The 16,559-nt window shown below is 42.4% G+C and overlaps 1 protein-coding gene across 15 annotated transcripts in view; it reads left to right on the top strand.

Moving 5' to 3' along the window:
• PLCB4 (phospholipase C beta 4) overlaps nt 1-16,559 on the top strand; it is a 318,161-nt gene that overhangs the window by 112,064 nt on the left and 189,538 nt on the right. For all 15 annotated transcript variants that reach the window (XM_024110413.3, XM_024110408.3, XM_024110392.3 and 12 more), the window contains one exon: nt 4,062-4,131. The gene's annotated coding sequence lies outside the window, so the exon portion shown is untranslated. The remainder of the gene's footprint in view (nt 1-4,061; nt 4,132-16,559) is intronic.

The raw sequence follows: 16,559 nt of genomic DNA, 5'->3' as shown, positions 1-16,559 counted from the left end.
CTCCGCAATGACTTTATCGTCTTTAAGCGCTCCTTTTGTATCTCAATCATCAAGGGGCCCCACTGGTTGTTTAGCAGGCTTCCTGCTTCTGATGTACTTAAAAAACATTTTGTTATTACCTTTGGAGTTTTTGGGTAGCCGTTCTTCAAACTCCTCTTTGGCTTTTCATATTACATTCTTGCACTTAATTTGGCAGTGTTTATGCTCCTTTCTATTTGCCTCACTAGGATTTGACTTCCACTTTTTAAAGGAAGTCTTTTTATCTCTCACTGCTTCTTTTACATGGTTGTTAAGCCACAGTGGCTCTTTTTTATTTCTTTTACTGTGTTTCTTAATTTGGGGTATACATTGAAGTTGGGCCTCTATTATGGTGTCTTTAAACAGCGCCCATGCAGTTTGCAGGGATTTCACTTTAGTCACTGTACCTTTTAACGTCTGTTTAACTAACCCCCTGATTTTTTGCATAGTTCCCCTTTTGAAATTAAATGCCAGAGTGTTGGGCTGTTGAGATGTTCTTCCCACCACAAGGACGTTGAATGCTATTGTATTATGGTCACTATTTCCAAGCGGTCCTGCTATAGTTACCTCTTGGACCAGCTCCTGTGCTCCACTCAGGACTAAATCTAGAGTTGCCTTTCCCCTTGTGGGTTCCCGTACCAGCTGCTCCATGAAGCAGTCATTTAAAGTATCGAGAAATTTTATCTCTGCATTTCGTCCTGAAGTGAAATGTTCCCAGTCAATATGGGGATAATTGAAATCCCCCACTATTATTGAGTTCTTAATTTTGATAGCCTCTCTAATTTCCCTTAGCATTTCATCATCACGATCACCGTCCTGGTCAGGTGGTTGATAATAGATCCCTAATATTATATTCTTATTAGAGCATGAAATTTCTTATCCATAGAGATTCTATGGAACATGCGGATTTGCTTAAGATTTTTACTTCATTTGATTGTACATTTTCTTTCACATATAGTGCCACTCTCCTCCCCCTCCGCCCCCGCACGACCTGTTCTGTCCTTCCAATATATTTTGTACCCTGGAATGATTGCTCTCAGTCCACCAGGTTTCAGTGATGCCTATTATATCAATATCCTCCTTTATCACAAGGCACTCTAGTTCACCCATCTTATTGTTTAGACTTCTAGCATTTGTGTACAAGCACGTTAAAAACTTGTCACTGTTTATTTGTCTGCCCTTTTCTGATGTGTCAGATTCTTTTTTATGTGAATGTTTATCATCTGATCTGGCCGCTACTTTATCCTCTTCCATCCTCTGCTCCTGACTATAACCTGGAGATTCTCTATCATTAGACTCTCCCCTAAGAGAAGTCTCTGTCCGATCCACATGCTCCTCTGCAGCAGTCGGCTTTCACCCATTTCCTAGTTTAAAAACTGCTCTACAACCTTTTTAATGTTTAGTGCCAGCAGTCTGGTTCCACTTGGGTTTAGGTGGAGCCCATCCTTCCTGTATAGGCTCCCTCCATTCTAGGAGTTTCCCCAGTTCCTAATGAATGTAATCCCCTTCTCTTTACACCATCGTCTCATCTACGCATTGAGACTCTGAAGCTCTGCCTGCCTTCCTGGCCCTGCGCGTGGAACTGGGAGCATTTCTGAGAATGCCACCATAGAGGTCCTGGATTTCAGTCTCTTCCCTAGCAGCCTAAATTTGGCCTCCAGGACATCTCTCCTACCCTTCCCTATGTCATTGGTACCTACATGTACCACGACCACTGGCTCCTCCCCAGCACTACACATAAGTCTAGATGCCTCGAGAGATCCGCAACCTTCGCACCAGGCAGGCAAGTCACCATATGGTTCTCCCGGTCATCACAAACCCAGCTATCTACGTTTCTAATGATCGAATCTCCCAATACTAATACCTGCCTTTTCCTAGCAACTGGAGTTCCCTCCGCCGGAGAGGTAACTTCGGTGCGAGAGGCAACCCCAGCACTGTCTGGAAGGAGGGTCCCAACTATGGTAAGGTTTCCCTCTGCTCCCGTTGACTGCTCTGCTTCCCTGGGCTTTTCATCCTCCTCAACAGCGCAGGGGCTGTCTGACCGGAGGTGGGACAATTCTACAGTGTCCCAGAAAGCCTCATCAACATACCTCTCTGCCTCCCTTAGCTCCTCCAGTTCTGCCACCCTTGCCTCCAAAGTCTGTACGTGGTCTCTGAGGGCCAGGAGCTCCTTGCACCGAATGCACACATACGCCACCCGCCCACAGGGCAGGTAATCATACATGCTACACTCAGTGCAATAAACTGGAGAGCCCCCACTCTGCAGGTGGGCTTCTGCCTGCATTGTCTCCTAGTTAATGAAGGGGTTGTTTAAAGCAAGACGTTTTGAATGTAGTTTGGTTTATAGGTTTTAAGGGGAATAAAGGGTATAAGATAGAACCGGCAAAGGACCTGTGCTCCCTTCCTGCTCCCCTTCTAAACTCCCTTGTGAAACTCCCTGTTACCAGCCCCTGGTCGCAAAAGCTCCCTGGTTGTTTGTGCGCTGCTTTATAAAGCCCTGGCCTGGGTGAATGCCCTGCTCACTGATTAAGGCTCAGCCAATTACCAGAGGCTTCTAGCCTTCAGACCTTCCTTTGAAGCTCACAGCTTCCAACTGCCAGCCACAGCACATGGTCCTTCAAACAACCAAACAGACTGACAAACACAAGCTCAGCACACAGCAAGTAACCCTCAAACACAAACAAACACACACTACAGACAGTCACTTACCCCCAGGGTCCTGTATTTGCTCCTCCTTCACCTGGAGAACTCCCTTGCGAAACTCCCTGTTAGCAGCCCCTGGTCGCAAAAAAGGAAGACAAATAAATTAAGTTTCACTGCAGCAGGCAGATGCCTGATACTAGTGGTCCACCATGGTTGGTTAAATCAATAACACACTTTTAATTTATGATGATGTAGTTAACCACAAGCATGCACACACTAAGTGCCGCAATTCCCATTTGCTGGCCACAGAACAGCCTCTTGGTTTATCTGGGCATCCGATTGCAATTAGCACCATATGGGCATGGCTAGGCCTCCATATCACTCATTGTTAAAGTGAATTATTTAGAAGTATTGTTAAAAATGTGCTTATGTCCTGGGGCATAATGTATATAATATATGTCTTTTATGTTTTTATAACTCTTCAAAAATTATCATTTATATTGTCTACCTGCCCAGAAAGCTGGGGGGAGGAAGGGGGAAAGGTGGTTGCAGTTTTTTCTACTGAAAAGTTGGAGCTTAGTTTTTGTTTTCCAGGGGATGAGGAAATCAAGGCTTTGGAGCTGTGCTCCGGCTCCGCTCCAGCTCCAGGCAAAAACCTGCAACTCCACTGCTCTGGAGCTGCTCCGCGCTCCAGCTCCAGGTTCCGCTCCAAAGCCCTGGAAAAGATTACCCAAGATTTCCCCTCCTTTATTCCTCCTTACAGTCAGTGTACATTGCTAGGATCTTTCTTTCAGTGCCCCAAATTCTCAAGAGGCTGATTTTGCTGCGTCTACAGCATGGCCAGATGTGGGTCGGATATGGGTACCAATGATGCCAGCATCTGTTACCGAAGGGTTGTTAGGTCCCTGATTGAGGAACCGTTTATTGGCATGGACAGACTTGCTAATTATTGTACAGTCCCTTTCCATAGGAAAAGTTAATTTTCATTTATGGGGGGAAATTCTCAGCACCGTTATGATGAGGCAACTCCTACAATTAAAGTCAGCTAACATTTATTCTGGAAAGACTACAAATATGGCAGTGTTATTCAAGTGCTGCTTTCTGATCTTTATTAATTATTTAGGATGCTTTACTTATGTTGAAATCTATCCTGGCACAATGCAGTGGTAAATGGTGTGTGTGATCCATAGCTTTTATCGCTATCCGTTGTGATTTGTCTCTTTTCCATTAAGAGACATATAGCTAATACTTTCCCATGATTTAACAAAGGCATAACTAAAGCTTGTTTTTAAATGTTTCTCTTGATACCATACATTTCTGGACTTTCAAAGGGATGTTTTTTCGATAGGAGATTTCAGTAGATGGCACCAGCCTTATTGATCTGTTTTATTATTTCACAGAAGGAAGACTTTCCCATCACATCTGTCTAATCCATCCAGCTGTTTAACCAGCCAATCGAGAGCTACTTTGGTAAGTTACCTGCTTGTAGGCTAGCAATGATAACTGACTAGCAGTTGCAAATATAAAGTTAATGGTCTTTTTTTTTGCTTTTTGTTTTATATAGAAGTTTAAGTTTATGGTTTGACATATCACCTTTTTCTTCTGGAATAATCATTGTGTACAGGTGAATATGTACTTGAAGATTGTATTGTATGGAGATTTTATGTAGAACTGAATGAAAGGATCAGTGAATTGAGACAGAGGCAGTTTCCAGGTAGTCAGGATTCAAATCATACAGAGCTTTATAAAACAGTGCCAATAGCTTGAATTGCACCGGGAAGTGAATAGGTAGCTATTGCAGATATTATATATTCCCCATTGTTGATGCTGATGAGCAGGTGGGCAACTGCATTCTGCAGCAGCAGAAGTTAGAGTAGCTGGCCCGGCCAGACCTGAGGAAATCTCATGGCAGTAGTCGGAAGGTCAGGATGGTGTGGATGACCACCTTGGAGAGAGAGGTTTAATTAGGAAGCAGATGGAAAACCATGCTGGGCACCAGTGCTGCCTGTGGAGCCATTGAGGAATGAAAACCACTCTGTTTGCAACAAAGGCAGGGCACGACCGTAACAAAGGCAGGGCACGACCCCTCAATCAATAGGAATGCAACACAACTAGGGCACCCCTCCAGCTTTCTCTCAGTTCATACTGACCTGAGTACCTGCCTTGTGAAAGCTGAGCTAACAAAAGCCCAGCCAAATCATCCATCCAGTTCTGGCTGAGACCAACAAACTCTGTACTTAAAGGGGTGGTTGTGATTTTATTAACCAGTGACCCCACAGTGAACATCATGGAACTACCAGGATGACAAACCCATGGGACTAATAAATGTAGACTACTTGGCCTGTGTCTGGAAGAGCTCCAATTGCCTAGTCTCTCTATGCCTGTTGCAACAGGAACCAGAAATTTCAAGCACCCAGACAGATCTTTGGTCTGCTGTGACCTTATCTCCTAGCAGCATTACTCAACCTGCCCAGTCACCTTCCAGTATCTATTGCAGGGGAACAGCTGCCTGCCCAGGAAAAGACTCCCAGGACAAAATGTAAATCCCATTTATTACCTCTAAGTGTCCCTAGCCAGGGAGAGAAGAAATCCAGGATATTAAAAAAGAATCAGCCACTTTTCCTCATGGTTCCCAAACCATACCTGGATCTCTCTCCACACGCTGAGTGGCCAGGTGCCCTATTAACCCAACCCACTCGTGAAATTGTCTAGTTTGGTCCTGATTAATCTAATAAAATTAGGAAGAGCCTCAGTAATCACCACTGCCCTCATACTCAGACACTCTTGCCCCCCGGAGATGCCCACTCTGCCTAAATATTATAGAATGGAATGATTAGTCCCATCAGAACCCTGGTCCGAATGGACCCACCTCCGCTGGCTCCAACAAATCTCGGACTCCTGTCGTGGTGGTGGCGATGGTCCTAAATATGGCTTTCTGCCACCTGTGTTTTGCTGGAGACTCCAAACAAAGCTGAAAGCTCTGGAAAAGAGGCCTTGAAGGAGGGAAGCCAATAGAATAAGACCCCCTTCCCACACCCACAAAATTGTTGGCCTCACAAGTATCCCAGTACCAAATCCCTCTCATTTCACATCCCCAACGATGAATCTACCAGAAAATACCAACCCACCGTATTGCCTGTCTCCTCCTCTTTTCCACCCACGCCCTCCAAACAGTGCAAGTGATACTCTGCACTTAAATCAGGGATGGGGAGGGGGTTGAAGAAATATATCCCTTTCCTGGAAATACAGCTGGGGCTGCAGTGCTTTGGGTGCAACAAACCGTTATTCTCACAGAAGTTGTGAATGGATGAATTACTTCCAAGAGATAAAGTAGCCAGCAATGGCCCAGCCACTGTGGAACAGCAGCCAAAGTCTTTCTTTGAATTCAGGTAGGATCTGATGAAATACACCCCTTCCAGAAACCAGGTGAATAGCAATGAATGAGGCTCTAGTGGAGCAGTGAACTTCACTGGAATCCAAGGGTGTTCTCCTTGTTTAAATGACAGAGAGCAGATGAGATGGGCAGTACTGCTTGAATATCCATGTGCTATTCATCTTTACTGAGTAGAAAACGCACCACTCCAGCCTGTCCATTTAGATTACCTCTCAGAATCATTGGCATCGTAGGTGACTTATAATTTTGCTATAGCATTCTGAAGGTTAGAAAAATGCACGGATACCCAGGAATGCCAGAATAATGGGGAATGAAGGGAGAGTAATAAGAAAAAAACATGTTGATTGCCATTTCAAGGCAAAATGTACACATTTGCATTCACGTTCTTAGTGGCACTTACGTTTTCCAATGTGATTGTGCTGCATTTCTGTGTATTGTAATATTCCAACATTTTGAATCAGTGGGACTTTGCATTTTGATGAGTTTCTAATAAATGACAATTATTAAATGTTGGTTTCAGTATTTCAAATGGCAATGTTAGAGCATAATCTGTAGCAGTGGGTTGTAGTTTCTCCTACACAAGTGACAATCAATAGCATCTGTCATATTAGTCCTTTATTATTATTAATCATTTGCTTTCATTAACACCCACAGTGCACTCCTGCTATTTGAACAAATAGGAATTCACGATCCTTGCCCTGGAGAGCCTGCAATCTAACTAGACATGTTCAAGATCACACATCAATCCATGTGATAGAAGTAGGAAAAATTACAAGAATCCAAATGACCAGTGTTCTCTTCTAATCACTACCCCTCCCCTCTCTCCCCCACTATACCATATTGCACTAATTAATATCCACTTACAATTTTTGTTCCTTTTCCAGTACCTACTTCTGCTACTGCCAGAGTTATTTGGTTTTCATGTGGATCCACAGTTCTATGAATAACACTTTCAGAAGTACCTAAGTGAATTTAAATCTCACTGACTTTCAATTTCAGTCATGTAAGAAGTTTTGAAAATTTTACTCTGACTATTTGGAAATCAAAAGTCGTTTTTTCCCCCACATCTAGTAAATATTTCTGACACCTCAGATTTTTCTCTTTCTCCTCTGAAGGCCATAACTATATAGCAGTTGAATAGACTAGATTTATCTATATAATCTCTTAGAGATTGAAAACCTGAAATTGTTTGAATAACTCTTCTAACACTATCACCTTCAAAGATAGGACTTTAGTGAATATCTCCAATTTTGACATTGCCTCCCCATCAAAAGAGACTGGGTAGATGCGCAATAACCTATGCTAAGGTTTGCAAACAAATTGCAGAAGCTCAGAAAAGCAGGGAGATATAAAGAACAAACTGCCATTCTCTATGGAGTTCTAAATTGTGTTGAAATAGACAAGTCACAGCAAGGAGCAAAAAAGGAGTCAGAAGCAAGATTACCGTTGAAGAAGAAAACTAGGCAGATATAATGCTTTCTGGAGCATTTTTTAGGTGCATAGGTAGATAAATGCTGCTTGTTATTACTGGCTTGTGTGTGTGTATGTGGTTCTTAGATCAGAATTTGGCCCTAATTATTTAAAATTCAGATGATCAGAAGTGATTCTATTTGACTAATTTTTAAAAATAGAAACTATTTCTAAGAAATAGAAATGTAAGGTGTGTCTGAATCTGGTGCTATCCCTTTAACAATGTTTTGGGACCCAGGAGGACCAAATTTAATAGACTGCGTATGCAGAGTAGATTAGATAAATGTCTATCAGGGATGGTCTAGACAGTATTTGGTCCTGCCATGCGGGCAGGGGACTGGACTCGATGACCTCTCGAGGTCCCTTCCAGTCCTAGAATCTATGAATAACCATTACGGAGGAGGAAGTAGCTGGTTTTGACATTTTTACACTCTCCAATTTCTTCACGTGACACCCCGTTTGAACATCCCCTGTGTTCAGATAGGCTTTTGTCACTGACAGCAGCGCCTTCAAAGTGTAAAAACCTGCCAAGCAGACTGACTCCTTGCAGTAGGGGACTAGTAATCAAATACACAACATTGCATCACGGCTGAGACCTGTTTAGCAGAATATTTAGGTCCATTAAAATATTAGAAGCAATGAAAGATATTTAAGGCTGATGTTATTACAAGAAGCCTTCGCATATGGGTTTATTGCTTACCTTGTTTAAAAGGTTTAATTTCAGCTGTTTTATGTCTGATGCTCGTTTGCTTGTTAACCGTCACACTGTAAATTGAAGGCAATGAATGAACGTCGCCGTGACACATTATCAATGTTATAGTATGGATTGCCTACCAAGAGCTGTCACAATGTTGATGCGGCCGGTGCCTTTGCTTAGGAAGACTGAATTTATCACCTTACTGTGAAATTTTTCTTTCCTTAACTTGAGGCTAGGACCTTGTGCCTCTTTTATAAATGGTCAGAGGTTTGGAAGATTTTTCTCTCTTCTCCCCCCCCCCGCCCCTTTTTTTTTCCTCTCTAATGTGGAGTGGTTCATTGTTCTAAAGCAAAAACAGGTGTGCCATTTTCTTAAGGTGGTGGTTGGGAGATGCTACCTGGTAATGTAGTCTCTTTCTTTCTTTCTTTCTTTCTTTCTTTCTTTCTTTCTTTCTTTCTTTCTTTCTTTCTTTCTTTCTTTCTTTCTTTCTTTCTTTCTTTCTTTCTTTCCACCCCCAGACCAAGATATACTTAGCTTCAAGCAGTGATTGGGATTCTGGTTGCAGAGCCGGGGACGGCTAAGTACTTTACAAACGTCTCTAGGGGGAGAAGGAACCAATGTCTTGCTCCTTCCGGCTAACTACGGAATTACCAAGGCATCGGCTGCATCACAATTTCTTATAGCCAGAGGTAACAGCCACAGGAAATGAAGGAAAGATGGTTTAAAGTGGGCCAAATTTGCAGAGTTTGAGGAAAGCCTCATGAGGCACCTTATTTCTGTAGCTCTAATCTAATGTACCAAGTCACTTCTGGCTGCAGGTTTTTGTACTCTTGACAAGTGTTCGAGACAGTGTGTTCCCATGGCTCGGATTCATGAGGCTATCATAAAAATAATGAGCACTTTTGGGGGAAAAAAAAGTGTATAGGTAGAAAGCGGGACAGTGGGCTAATTGCTGCCCATGGATACACACATGCAATTCCCCTGACATCAGTGTGGTTACAGGTGTATCTGAGGATAGACTCTGGCTCAGTACTGATAATTAGCTATGTTATTGTTTCCCCTTTTTGACCTGTGCGGCTAGTCCAAGTTTGGGGCCCTGTGGGTATTCTAGCAGGCGGTAGAAATTGGTGGTATTCAGGTATTTGTTTCATGCAGTTTGGCTTATTTACAAAGACTGTACGAAGTCCTGTGTCTCTAGGGTGACCTGATGTCCTGATATTTGGGGCTTTGTCTTATGTAGGCACCTGTTACCTCCTACGCCCTGTCCCGATTTTTCACACTTGCTATCTGGTGTGTCTCTGAACACAAAAAGAATCAAATAGCAGGAAACCGCTTCTTTAGCTCACAGCACCAAGAGCAGTTTTTTCCAGCCTCCATCCCCAACCCAAAAACATATCCCAAGGTTTCTTTCAGTGCTTTTCAGGCTGCCTTTCCCATTCCATCTGTTTTGTCTCACCTCCGTTTGTGTGTGATCTCTCTTCTCACACTCACACCCTTACCCAAAACAATACTTAGCCAAAAGCTCCGGGATAGGTTCACGTATTCCTGGTGGTTTTAGGGCTCGTCTACACTTAAAAGGCTGCAGCAGCGCAGCTGCAGTGCTTCAGTGAAGACGCTACCCACACGGACGGAAGGGGTTCCCCCCATTGGTAGTGGTAATCTATTTTTCGGAGAGGTGCTAGCTAGGTTGACGGGAGAATTCTCACGTTGGCTTAGCGCTGTCTACACCGGGTTAGGTCGGTGTAACTGCATTGCTCAGGTATGTGGATTTTTCACACTCCTGAGCGATGTAGTTACACCGACCTAATTTCCGAGTGTAGACGAGGCCGAAGACTGTGCTTATGTTTACACCTACGTTAAGTGAAGGGTGAGTTCACACTTACCAATCTCATAACAACCCATAATAACATGTCGCCCAGTTCATGGGCATGTTCACACTGAAATTAAACACTCATGACTGGCCCGGGTCAGCTGACTCCGGCTCGCGGAGTTTGGACTATGGGGCTGTTTAATTGTGGTGTAGATGTTTAGGCCCAAGCAGGAGCCCAAGCTCCGGGACCCTTCCCCCTTGCAGGAGGGTGGTGTCGTTCTAGGTGCTGTCTTTGTGCAGTTGTTGCCCTGTATGAGCAAAAAGGCTGGGATTGTGCATGGCCCTTGTACACAAGTGACACAAGAGGGAAGACACTACTTCCCTCCATTAAACACACTCTTACAAGGCTGGACACCAACCCAGTCCTTAGAATTGATATGTCACACCTTTGCCTGTTAGCAGGAGAAAGGCTAGAGTGGGAGTGTGTGTTGCTGCATATCTCCTGCATCTTGCTGGGGATGTGAGGTAAGCCCCTGTCTCCTCAGACAAACCAGTCCCACGTCCTGCCCCCTTTCTGCTCATTAAAGTTTGGGAGTGGCCATGCGAAGGACCTGAATTTTATTTTATATGCAAAGAACTTTGGCTAATACTTAATGTTAATTGGGCCCCAGGTGGCCTCCAGCCCCACTCCCTGTGGTAGACCATGGAAGAGTTTGCAGGAACAAGGCCTCTGTATTTCATAAGAAACACATCTGTAGTTTATATTAACATTAATAAATGTGCGTTTGAATTTGTAATTTATGTGGATTTTTATTTCTCTGCAATTCAACCAATTTCATTATTAAAATGATCTTGGGAATCCTAGACAATCTCTTTAAAAATACTCTGATAAACTAGTGGACCCATCAGTCGGATCAATTCATATAGCCCAGTGGCATCATGAAAATAGCAAGTTAATTAACCCCCACATCAAAGTCACATATGGCAGCCACTCAGCTATGTCTACCAACCAGCTCCTTAGCAGTGAGGAAGACAAGGTGAGCCTTGCAGCATGCCCTGAATTTTGTTAGCCAACAAAGTCTTACATACGCATAGGGCCTTGATCCTATAAACCTTGGTGACGTGAATAATAATTATTTTATTATATTGTAGTAGCCCCTAGGAGCCCCAGTCATGGAGCAGGACCTCACTGTGCTAGGCGCTGTACAAGCAGAACAAAATATGGTTCCAGCCTAAAATTCTTCTGATCTAAATAAACTGGCTTCAGTGGCATGATTTGTACAAGTGAGCATGTGTAGGAGTGGCCTTGAGTAATTAAGGGCCTGATCCTGAGAAGTGCTAGTTGAAAGTGAGTGTGTGTGTCTTGCAGAATTGGCTCCTATGTTTCTTTGTGTACCTCTCCGTGCTGCTAAAAACAAATGAATCAGTACAGCTAAAGTAAACACTACACTTGTATTACTAGATCTGCAGAAGAGCTCTGGGTAAGTTTAGAATCATAGAATCATAGAATATCAGAGTTGGAAGGGACCTCAAGAGGTCATCTAGTCCAACCCCCTGCTCAAAGCAGGACCAATTCCCAGCTAAATCAGCTAAAGTTTGAAAGCTTCTCTCTCTCACCAACAGAAGTTGGTGCAATAAAAGGTATTTACTTTACCCACCTTGTCTTTCTAATATCCTGGGACCAACATGACTACAACAACAGTGCATACTACATCTCTGTAAGTTATTAAAAATATCTACCCACTTCTTTTCTTTTCTTTTCTTTTCTTTTCTTTTCTTTTCTTTTCTTTTCTTTTCTTTTCTTTTCTTTTCTTTTCTTTTCTTTTCTTTCACATCTCCTGAAAGAATTACGTGTCAATTTTATGCCAATTATCAATGGAAATTCAAAACCGCCCCTGAATAAAATTCAATGATGGAAGTTTATTCAATATTAGATACAATTTGCATCTATACAAATGTCAGAGACATCTAATTTTTAATGACAGGTTTCAGAGTAGCAGCCGTGTTAGTCTGTATCCTCAAAAAGAACAGGAGTACTTGTGGCACCAATTTGTTAGTCTCTAAGGTGCCACAAGTACTCCTGTTCTAATTTTTAATGTATAATTGTTTTTTTAAACTTGTCCTTAAGAAGGCAGATTAATTCACATTTATATGGTGTGTGTGTGTGTGTGTGTGTGTGTGTAAATATATTTTCATTATAGAAACCTAAGTCTGCTAGGCAGCTTGCCAAAAAAAAAAAAGTTAATGACCTTTAGTCTATTTTTTTTGGTCCGTTACCCTCTCAGTTTAACTCAGCATGAAACAGATACATTTGGGGATAGATTTATTTGCTAGGTAAAACATCTCTATTAGAGTAGATACCTTGACTCCAGAGCAGGGAGCTTAGTCATGGTGAGTGGCTGTGTTGGCATGGCAAAGGGAAAAAAGCATGATCCACCTGGTTGCACTCCAGTGAAGAGGGGTGTTCCCTGATGATGCCTGAAAGTAAGGATTAATAAACTCTTTATTGTTATCCGCAACTGGCTTCCTGAAATGATATAATGCTACACAAACTGATAATAGACTGTACTAATGCAAACCTCTTTCTTCTACCCCGCACTAAGGATCCTTTTGTTTTTCAAAGTTGGTATTATAGTCTAGGGAAGTTCAAATCTCTTGGCAGCAATGTAAGATCTTTTCCTGTACTTCTTTTGAGTTGATCTGGGATGACAGTACCTATTTCAGGCCAGCGGTCATTCTAAGCAGGTTTCCATGGAGATTAATGATGTCATAGAGGAACAACATCTGAATGCAGTTTCCTAAAAAGCAAGCCTAGGTTGTGTTATATTGGGGAAGTGAAGCCTGTGCCTGTCAGAAAAAGAAAAGGGGAGTCCCGACTTTCCTCTGTAGTGAAAATAATCTCTGAAAAATATTTTCTCACCAGACTAGAGTTTATTCGTCTGTGCTGAATATGTGATGCAGTACAGCTCATGCAGTGTGGTTGTTTTCATAGTTGATCTAAATGTTGTAAGTAATTATTTCAGACATGGGACTCTGTGTTACTAGCATCTCTCATCATCTGCTTTAGTTTTGATCAGTGTTCTTTTTCATGATACATTCCGTGTGGTCTCATATATTACCTTTATTGAGCCGGCTGGCTTTCGCTGTGTGCACTGAATTGACTTTTGTTAGGGATGATACCTAGGTTTTCCCTTAGGTGTATTTACAGTGTCATGAACATCAGAATTATAGAGTGGTTCACAATCTGCTCGCTATTCTAATGCTTAAGCTGCAATGGAGGTGAAAGAGCAGGAGGAGGAAAAACAGGTGAAATCAGAAAATTGAAGCACTGTACATTTAATACCAAATAATATGATTGGGAAGTTTTGACCTCAAAATGTGACCTATAAGTACCTGAAAACTGCTACAATTGTCTGCAAAGTTCTGTGTTAATTGAAAAAAAAAACCCATCACTCCATCATGGAGAGATTACAAATAATGAATTGAATGTGTTAAAATGATACTGGTAGCAGTAAAGATAAGTACTATTAATGGCTGGGATTTTTGAAGGAACCTAAGGGAGTTAGGTGCCTAATTCCTGTTGAAATTCAGTGGTGTTGTTGATTTGTTCCTATACCAGATTGATTGGCAGTTCCCTGTCAGTCAAGCACAGGTATCCAGTTGTTGCCGTGGATTTTGTGTCATTCACCTGAGAGAATGCACCCTCCTCCTCAGTTCATTCCACAACCAGAGGGTTGGTTTGTGTTGCTTGAAAGACTCTTCCAAAGATAAAGGTATCACAAATAAAAGTAAAAGTAAAGTTTGATTTTTGCCCCTCTCAGTTTTGGACAGGCAAGTATAGGAAAAAGGACTTTTAAAAATACATAAATAAAACCTGTGTGGGTTTTTTTTGTAATTTTTCAGTCGTCTTTGTGCTAGGCTTTATTTTCAGAATGTGAAAATTATTCTGTACTTTGCCGTTGTGCCTACAATCCCCAGCTGAATTTGGGGGCCGCTTTATATACACTTAATAAGAGACAGGCCATGCCCCAAACAGTTTACAATCTAAATAGAAAAGACAGATAAAGATTAGTAGAACATAAGTATTTTCCCTAGTTTACAGATGGGGACTTGAGTCAGGAAGGCAGATTAATTGATTTACCTGTGGTCACACAGGTGGTCTCTGGCAGAGATAAGACTTGAACGCAGGTCTCCAGAGTCATAGTTAGGACCTTGACCGCAAGACCATAGAAGGATGCTTTTGTGGGTTGGATATGGCTGAAATATCCACGTGATAAGATGATTTAATTTGCAGGATAAAGAAATGGAATTCTGCAAATTCGTAGCTCACGTGTGCAAAGGGGTGTACCAGCCCTTTAAGAATAAAGGGGGACAAGACTGCATTTCAGGGTGTTAGAATAAACAAAGGCTCAGAAAATGGCCTGTTAGGGGAAAAGAAGAAGGGGGCCTGGAGAAATAGGAGTTGGAGGAGGGACGGAAAACCCCAGGACACTGTTTGTTTAAGGGCCCGGGATCAGGAGCCCTGTAATGTAGGGCTCTCCTGTCTTCCACTGGAATGGGTTACCTAGGGAGGTGGTGGAATCTCCTTCCTTAGAGGTTTTTAAGGTCAGGCTTGACAAAGCCCTGGCTGGGATGATTTAGTTGGGGATTGGTCCTGCTTTGAGCAGGGGGTTGGACTAGATGACCTCCTGAGGTCCCTTCCAACCCTGATATGCTATGATTCTATGATTCCAGCCAACTGGGAAGAAGCTCTTGGTAGAGGGCACTATATAGACTGCCTTCTCCTTCAGAACAGGGGAGAGGTTGACAGGATAAGGAAGCCAGAGCCAAGCACCAGCCAAAAAAGGGCTGGGACTGGCAGCTTTGTGTGGACAGACTGACAAGAGAAAGAGCTCTAGGCGGTGGCTGAAGAACCAGCGCTAAGTATGAACCATGGAGTTATGAGCATCGAATTCTGTTGGGAGCTCATTGAGGACTGTTCGGATTATTTTATGATTATGGACTTGGAGGACTATGTGAACTTTATTTGATATTAAATCAGCCTTGGGTAGGGGTGCTGTGAGCCACAACAGAGACAGTATGGAGTCCGTAAGGGGCCCACAAGAGGTGACTAACGGGGGCAGGTGCCTGCAAAATGACCCCTGGCCACTAGAGGTCACTCAGTAAGCAGCCATCTAGCTACAGAGTGAGTATTTCTTACTCAGGTGAGGAATTCCGCTACTTACGTGAGTAAGGGACTACTGCTAGGACTCGTGATTTGCATGATGAAACATCTAAACATTTGCTCCTGCACAAAGAGGGGGCCCATTTATGCCACTAATTCTAGAACTCTAAACCTGTGTGTCACTAAAGGGCAAAATGTGTACTGCATCCCACATGTGTTGTACCACGTTATACTGCATGCCACATGTGCTGCTACTTCTTAGTGCAAGAGTGTGATATAGTAGTGGGGCAGCCAGTTGAGTACAGAATTTCAGCTTTAAGCAGAATTTCCTTTCTTTTGTTGCCACTGTAACATTGCTGCTTTCTGTAAAAACACACGCACAAACACATGTAAGCAAAATAGCGCAAGTAAAGATGATAAACAATGTGAAGTCTGATTTCTATTTGGGACAGATTCCTCAGTATTAAGTATGTTATAGTCTTGTCTTAAAAAAATCTCAACTATGTTGGATGGTCCAAAATGGTTCCTGCTTCTGAGACTTTGTGTTATTGCCTCATCGTGTGTCTAGGCTGTTTTTGCATACAAGTGTTATGGACCCAGTACACAGGAGGCACAACTCCAACTATGGAGAATTTTTGAGAGACCTCTGCAAATAGTTCACAAGGCCATGCACTCCACAGCTGATGTTTCAATATGAATAGTTTGCTTTTGTATTTTCTTTGTCAGTTAAACAGATTTTTATACCATTTGAGATAATTGCTTGTTCAAAAACCAGCCAGCTACACTTAGTTTTACATTTTTGGGGGGGAAAAGCCCCTTCAGAGGAGACCTTTTATGTCAGATTTCCACAGCAAAGAACTTTTTTTCCCATTTAGGTTCTAAATTTCTGAAAAATTAGATTAATGCAGCAAGAGAATAGCCTACATACTCAGTCTAACAAACCATCTGACAACACCCTCTGATAATCAGGACAAGTTAATACATTCCACATGTTCACTGCTCCAGTGTTTCAGATTGATTATTTTGAAAAATTAAGTAAGTTTCCATTTGCTTATCTTAATGTTGAAGGAAATGTTTGGGGCTATCAGGCAGTGATGCTGCTGCGAAGAACAAAGCTGAAATAGCTTTTGATAATGTCCTCTGAGGAATAGGCCACTGCTGTACATGTTCTTTGCATGGGGCTACTTGTTCTTCCTGGGCTCTGAGCACTTTCAAAAAATCTAGCCACTTCATTCAGGTGCCCAAATGGGAACAAATTCTTTGGAAGCATCTGGTCCCATTTGTAGATGCTGAGCGATTTTGAAAATCTGGCTCTTTATGAATAATATTTAATCTATGTTTAATTGTTGTACGGTAATATAGC

The sequence above is a fragment of the Chrysemys picta genome, chromosome 3 (genome assembly GCF_011386835.1).
Source record: "Chrysemys picta bellii isolate R12L10 chromosome 3, ASM1138683v2, whole genome shotgun sequence".
NCBI classification, from domain to species: domain Eukaryota; kingdom Metazoa; phylum Chordata; order Testudines; family Emydidae; genus Chrysemys; species Chrysemys picta.
The sequence above is the reverse complement of the archived record's forward strand: the minus strand, read 5'-3'. Positions and strand labels throughout refer to the sequence as shown.